Genomic DNA, 8,040 nt, shown 5'->3' with positions numbered 1-8,040 from the left:
AAACAAATGGAGCCACAAATTAGCAAAATATACTTTTAATTGAAGTGCATTGCATATAGGTATCTTGACTCACCCTCATTTATGAACAATAACCTCGACTTTTCTTGTTTGCTTCCTTCGTTTCCTTTTCCACACCCAAAAAATGAAACCGAGACCAAATTACAAAGAATATGAACAAAAGAAAAAAAAAGAAAAAAAAACGAGTACAACAAACCCAATAAACGAAACCAAGGTAGAAGTACAAAAAACAAGAAAAAAAAAGATGAAACAAAGAAAAACAATTACAACACAAAGCATGGCCATGCTCAAACTCAACAAAACAAAACATGCAAATAAGAACAAAAAAAAATGCAAACATCCCCTCTGCACATCACCTCTCCTGTAATGTGCCCTCCTCCGCTATAAGGAAAAGAAGTGCACTGAATAAAGTTAAAACACAAACAGTTAGTAATGATAAGCATATTTCAAAACCAATAATTATTCATAATAGGAAACAAACCTTCCATAGAATTTGTTTTATAACAATGAACACTCTCTTTTGCATTCCATCTGTCCGCACTGATCAGAACAAGCCATTTACAGAAGATACAAAATAAGATCTTAGAATTGTTATATAAATTAAGCTAGAGATTTGAATGCAATTATTAATCATAATAAGAAACACACCTCTCTTTGAGTTTGTTATATAAAAAGAGAGCCATTTTGTATTTCGTGTGTTCATGCTCACTGGACAAGTATTCTGGAATAAATACACATTAAAATATTAAATTTCTAATAACTGTTAAACTAGAGAGTTTGGAGGCATGAACTTCTCTTGCAACTTCGAGTCCAGTTATAATCCATGGTATATCACAAAAAATATAAATTTTCTGAAGTAGATGTACTTCTACTAGGAATAATACAAACAATGCTTTCATACCATAGCGTCCACAAGGCTATAGTGTTGTATGTTAGTGCAATGGTTGATTGGTTGAAAGGTCGGTATGCTTGCTCACTCAACATTGCCCACCTCTACTATAGGGCCTACACTGTGGAGGTGTCTGTTTCATGTGGAGCAAATAAAAGGCAAATTTAAAGATACCATGTGATGTATATGTCAATCAACTAATTTAGTAATACAACCCAAGAACATGCTCGAAGGAGAAACAGTAGTGCAAACAAATAATAAAAATACTATTTTATTGGAAAACTACCACTCACCCATCCTCTATGCTGCATTAGCATTGCTTAAAGTACCTTCTCCACTCGACCATCCCAGAAACTACGACTGTAGTCACTTACTGCACAAAGTAATTTTGTATATGAAATCATGAATAAAACACAAGAGAAATTAAAAAATATATATACAGAGAGATAAATTAATCATACACGTACCTACTCGTTCTTCACTAATGTTATAACAACAACAACCATGAACAATAAGCCCTAAAAATGTGAACCCCAGTATAACTTTTCTCTTTATTTCGTATCAAAGTTTTCAAAAAATCTCAAACCTCACACCCATTAACAAGATCATACTACCTTGAAGCCATGACAAAAGGATAAATCATCGTGCAAACGACATATACTACGGTGGATTAAAACACAATATTATTATGTTGGAACAAAATATGTCTCACCAATTGTTTGCGATGCGTTTGTAGAATCTCTAAGGTCTTTTCGCCACTTGACCTTCATAGACTACAGAACTGTAGTCATTCACTACAAAAAGAAAATCAATATAAATTGATTTGACACCACATATAACACATATAATAAATTGAAAGCAAGCAAATACAGTCACAAATGAGGAAAAGACAATTGATTGAAGTGCATTGCGTATAGTTAAGGTGATTCACCTTCATTTATCAATGATAACCTCCATCTCATTTCATTCATTTTCTCTCCCTACAAACAAAACCAAGAACAAACTACAAGAAATGAGAAAATGAGTACAACACAAGGCATTGTCACCCTCAAACTCAACAAAAACAAAACATGTAGACAACAACAAACAAAAACTTGGAAACACCCCCTTGCACATTATTTCTATTGTAGTATCCTACCCTCTACTGAAAAGAAAAAATGTGGGGTGAATAAGGTTAAAATACAAACATAGATAGTAATGATAACATATTTCAAAACCGATAATTATTTATAATAGGAAACATACCTCCTAAAGAACTTGTTATAAAACGAAAGACACCCTATTTTGTATTCCATTTACTTGTGCTCACCAAAACAAGCCATCTACAAAAAAAAATATAATAAAATATTAGAATCATTATAAAAATTAGATTAGGGAGTTGAGTGTAATAATCAATCATAATATGAAACATACATGTCTTTGAGTTTTGTTATATAAAGGGGGATAATCTATATTGTATTTCACATATCCATGCTCACTGGAATCAACCATCTAAAATAGATACACAACAAACTATTAGGATTCTAATAAAAGTTAAACTAGAGAGTTGAACTTAATTACAGTCCATTTATATTCCATGCTATATACCATCTGAAATAGATACACAACAAATTTTAGGATTCTAATAAAAGTTAAACTAGAGAGTTGAACTTAATTACAGTCCATTTATATTCCATGCTATATCGCAAAATATATAAATTTTCTAAACTAGAAGCAATTCTACAAGGAATAATGCAATTAATGTTGTCATAAGAGAAATAATTCTTCTTGTAGAGGGATTTAAGCATATTTAAACATATTGAACACCTAAAATCCTAGAGGCGACAGGTCACAGAGCAATAGTGTTGTCCATTAGCACAGTGGTTGATTGGTTGAAGGGTATGTATGCTTGCTTGGTCAACCTTACCATCCTTTGTTGAGATTTGTAGCTTGGGAGGTACTCAAAACCCTAAGGTACAAGGTTGTGGAGGATTTGGACACACATGGACTTTGTGGGCAAGAGTACCCAAGCTATGGGTTTTGCACCCAAAATTGTGGTTGTGAATCCATGAAGAGATTTGATGACTTGGCACTTGGACATGATAAAGCACCCTTAAAGGAGAAAGGGGTTGCTTCAACCACCAAGAGAGTCCTTGTCATTGTCGAGAAATGAATTTTTATATGCTTTGAGTGGGTGAAATGTCATAAAGATCAACCTTGACTTTGTTAAGGAGACCCTTCATGAAGGGCTAGATGTTAGCCTAAGAAAAAGATATAAATATGTGAGAGGAGAGACATCATTCCACCCATCCAAGGAGCAACACATCAAAGAATATACCTTTGAACTAGTTGCAGATCAGAAGGAGCTCAAGCGAAGTAGAGAAGGAGCATTTTTGTGTCTTCTTGAGACTGTTTTTGGGTCGATATTGATAGGCAATAGGCCGAGGGCTAAGAGGTGAATTATGGGCATATTTTGTGGACATTTGAGGAGGCTTTTGTCTTTATTTTAGGCCACAGGTTCTCTGGGTTGATTGTAGGTGAATGGCATATATATTAGGGAAGGTCGAGAGGCCTAGTAAGAGGCCTAACGTAGGCGACAATCACAACAGGGGATAACAAAGTTAGAAGAGGCCTGAAGTGAGAGAAAACACAAGGTTTAGGGCTAACGTGTGCACTACCCACAACTCAGAAAATGCAGAAAAAAGAGGTTAAGGGGAGCAACAGGAGGTTGCAGAACAATGTATGTTTGTTCTCTTGTATTGATGTTGTTGCTAGTGGATGGTTGTCCTTGTTTGGACAGAGTTTTAAGGGCATCTCTTTGGAGGGTAGCATAAGGTGTCCTTGCAACCCTAGATCATTTTGACAAGGAATTTGACCGCGATAAGAAGGGCAGACTTTGAGAAGCCTAGGGGTTTGGTTCTCGGAGAAATAAGGGCAACCAAGTAGGCTTATGAATCATCCCTAAGTTGATTGTTGGAGAAGGACTTTTAACAGTCAGAGTGGGCAACCCTCCATGCCCTAAGATTGTCTTCGTTGGAGCAACATGAGAAGGCAATAGTGAAAAGAAGTCCCAAAGAGACAAGGAGCAACAGTGGGCAGTTTAGGAGTTGTCCACAAACGAAGTTGTGAACACTCACAATAAGAAACTATGTGTTGATTCAATGATGGAGTAATGGTCAGCTAAAGGGCGGTTGGTGAGTCGTGTTTACTGCCCTAAAGGAGCAGGATTCAGTGAATCAGAGTGTGCACAACGAAACAACTTAGAGGGAGTTGAGATTGTCTAGACCATGGGGCAGAGGATTCAGCTGAAGACATGGAGGTGTGGTCTTTACTATCTTGGCAATGGGATTGAATGGGAATTCTCGTGGATTGGTAGTGAACCTGGTGAACAACAGTTTGTTGTATGGCATGTTGTTGATCATGGACTTCCTTTGACCTGCCATGGATCGTTGGGACAACTCGAGGATTGTTTTAGCATATATGAGATTGGCATGGAAAAGATTGCTTCATGTGATGGATAAGATGGTGGCAGGCTAGTTTTTTCATTGGATCGTGATGTTGCATATCCGATATTAGAGGGATGTGCATGTGTTGTGTTTGACCCAGGAGTATGAGTGCTTGCAGGACTAATTTGTGATGATGGTGGCCCGTGTTTGACTGTAGCTCAGACTGACCTTGTAGGACACGAGATGAGCCAGTGGAGACCATGTAGACTCAGAAGGAGTCTAGCTTAACAGGAAGCAACCCTATTGAAGTTTTAGATCTTCAGGTTCTGTAGATGGTGACGTGTAGCTTCTTAGTGTTGGAAATACCTTCCTCGCTAAGGAGGAGCGTTGACATTTGTAGCATGGGGGGTACTCTAGACTTTAGGGTACAGGGTTGTTAAGGATTTGGACCCACATGGGCTTTGTGCGCAAGAGTACCCAAGCGGTGGGCTTTGCAACCAATGTTGTGGGTGTGAATGCATGAGGAGATTTAATGACTTGGCACTTGGAAATGATAAAGCACACTTAAAGGAGCAAGGGGTTGCTTCAACAACCAAGAGAGCCCTTGTCATTGTAGAGAAATGGATTTTTATATGTTTCGAGTGGGTGAATTGTCTTAAAGATCAAGTCGGCCTTAGTTAAAGAGACCCTTTCTTAAGGGCTAGAAGTCACCCTAAGAGAAAAATATAAGTATGTGAGGAGAGAGACCTCATTTCACACATCCAATTAGTGACATATCAAAGAATATACCTCTGAACTAGCCGCAGATCAAAAGGAGCTCAAATGAAGTGGATAAGGAGCATTTTTCTGTCTTCTTGAAACTGTTTTGAGGGCCAATATTGATAGGCAACAAACCAAGGGCTAAGAGGTGAATTTTGGGGAGATTTCGTTCATGTTTGTGGGTTTTCTTTGTGTCTCATGCCGCTGGTTCTCTGGGTTGATTGAAGGTCGAGAACTTATCTTTTGGGGAGGGCAGATAGGCCTTGTAGGATGCCTAACCGAGGCAGAAATCACAGCAAGGGACAACAAAGTTAAAAGATGTCTGATGTGAGGGAAAGCACAAGTTTTGGATCAGAATTTAGGGCTAACATGTGCCCTAAACAAAGCTCAGAAATTGCAAAATAGTCGAGGCCAACGCGAGCAGGAGGAGGTCGTAGAACAAGGTATGTATGTCCTCTCTTATTGATGTTGTTTGCTAGTAGATGGTTGTCCTAGTTTGGACAGAGTTTGAAGGGAACCTAAAGGATTGTTTGGAGGGGAGCAAAAGGTGTCCTTACAACCCTAGATCTGTTTGACAAGAACAACCTTGACAGTTGTAAGACAGACATACTTTAAGAAGCCTAAGGGTTTTGTTCTTAGATAAATAAGACCAACCAAGTAGGCTTATGAATCAACACTAAGTTGATTGTTGGAGAAAGATTTTTGACAGTCATAATGGGCAACCCTCCATGCCCTAAGATTGTCTTCATTGGAGCAATACAAGAAGGCAACAATGGGAAGATGTCCCAAACAATTGAAGAGAAGTAGTGGGCAGTCTACGAGTTGTTTACAAATGGAGTTGTAAAAAACTCACAAGAAGACCCTCTGTGTTGATTCAATGATTGACTAATGATCAGCTAGATGGCAGTTTGTGAGCCATGTTCAATGACTAAAAGGAGCAAGATTCATTGATAGAGGCAGATGAAGTTGTGGAATGCTACATCAGCGAGTAGGTGAAGTGTTGTCTTGTTCACAGTAGATTGATTAATTAAGCACTGACATCAAACCCTAGTTTGTATTTCCTGTATCATCGATTGCATGAGGGCCATGATCCTTGGTATAGGAGCCCTAGACAGTTGTACGACAATTTGTTAATATAACGAAGTTCGGTTGTTGAAAAATGGTAAAAAGTTTCCTATTTATGTACATGTTGATTTATTGTTGTATTTATTCCACAGTGCAAAGTAGTTTGTTGTGGCATTTGAGTTGGTCGTGTCATAGATTCAAAGACCCTAACCTAGATACTCTAGTGCCATGGAAAATCAAAATCCTCGTCTCTAGGGCACATTGTGTGGGGGTGTGCATGTGATGTGGAGAAACAGATCACATAAATTTAATCCTACAATTTGATGTATATGTCAAACCACTAACTAAGTGGTACTACCCGAGAACCATGCTAGAAGGAGAAAAATTCAAGTAAACAAACAATAATAACACTATTTTGTTGGAAAACAACATGACTCACCCATCCTTTGCACTGCATCTACATTGCCTATCTTCTACCCTCGAACCTCCGAGACACTACAATTGTAGTCACTCACTACACAAAGTAATATTATATATGAGATCATGAATAAACCACGAGATTTAATAACAGATATACAAAGCGATGTATTAAACATACACATACCTGCGCTCCCTTGGGTAATATTATAGAAGCGAATAGAAAAAATCACTTACAATTTGTAGACTGTCTCACCCATCCTCTACCACATTTGTGGAATGTCTAAGGCATCTTCACCACTTCACCTTTGTAGATTGTACAATTGTAGCTCTTCACTACATAAAGAAGATCAATATAGTTGATTATTAGATCATAGATAAAGCATATAATAAATTAAATAGCAAACAAATGGAGCCACAAATTAGCAAAATATACTTTTAATTGAAGTGCATTGCATATAGGTATCTTGACTCACCCTCATTTACGAACAATAACCTCGACTTTTCTTGTTTGCTTCCTTCGTTTCCTTTTCCACACCCAAAAAATGAAACCGAGACCAAATTACAAAGAACATGAACAGAAAAAGAAAAAAAAAGAAAGGAAAACGAGTACAACAAACCCAATAAACGAAACCAAGATAGAAGTACAAAAAACAAGAAAAAAAAGATGAAACAAAGAAAAACAATTACAACACAAAGCATGGCCATGCTCAAACTCAACAAAACAAAACATGCAAATAAGAACAAAAAAAAATGCAAACATCCCCTCTGCACATCACCTCTCCTTTAATGTGCCCTCCTCCGCTATAAGGAAAAGAAGTGCACTGAATAAAGTTAAAACACAAACAGTTAGTAATGGTAAGCATATTTCAAAACCAATAATTATTCATAATAGCAAACAAACCTTCCATAGAATTTGTTTTATAACAATGAACACTCTCTTTTGCATTCCACCTGTCCGCGCTGATCAGAACAAGCCATTTACAGAAGATACAAAATAAGATCTTAGAATTGTTATATAAATTAAGCTAGAGATTTGAATGCAATTATTAATCATAATAAGAAACACACCTCTCTTTGAGTTTGTTATATAAAAAGAGAGGCCATTTTGTATCTCGTGTGTTCATGCTCACTGGACAAGTATTCTGGAATAAATACACATTAAAATATTAAATTTCTAATAACTGTTAAACTAGAGAGTTTGGAGGCATGAACTTGTCTTGCAACTTCGAGTCCAGTTATAATCCATGGTATATCACAAAAAATATAAATTTTCTGAAGTAGATGTACTTCTACTAGGAATAATACAAACAATGCTTTCATACCATAGGGTCCACAAGGCTATAGTGTTGTATGTTAGCGCAATGGTTGATTGGTTGAAAGGTCGGTATGCTTGCTCGCTCAACATTGCCCACCTCTACTATAGGCCCTACACTGTGGAGGTGTCTGTTTCATGTGGAGCAAATA

General features: G+C 37.2%; 1 long non-coding RNA gene across 1 annotated transcript; it reads right to left on the bottom strand.

Annotated features, from left to right (window-relative positions):
• Window positions 1-1,196: 1,196 nt before the first annotated feature.
• Window positions 1,197-8,020, bottom strand: LOC149207558 (uncharacterized). The gene is made up of 8 exons (XR_016252025.1): window positions 7,899-8,020; window positions 7,645-7,718; window positions 7,050-7,536; window positions 6,811-6,909; window positions 6,596-6,670; window positions 1,839-1,887; window positions 1,620-1,701; window positions 1,197-1,280 (listed from the first exon to the last, which is right to left on the bottom strand). It is a non-coding gene; the product is annotated as an uncharacterized LOC149207558 (long non-coding RNA).
• Window positions 8,021-8,040: the final 20 nt, after the last annotated feature.

The sequence above is a fragment of the Pinus tabuliformis genome, chromosome 1_2 (genome assembly GCF_031772625.1).
Source record: "Pinus tabuliformis cultivar Carrire ecotype Pingquan chromosome 1_2, CPIR1, whole genome shotgun sequence".
In the NCBI taxonomy this organism is placed as follows: domain Eukaryota; kingdom Viridiplantae; phylum Streptophyta; class Pinopsida; order Pinales; family Pinaceae; genus Pinus; species Pinus tabuliformis.
The sequence above is the reverse complement of the archived record's forward strand: the minus strand, read 5'-3'. Positions and strand labels throughout refer to the sequence as shown.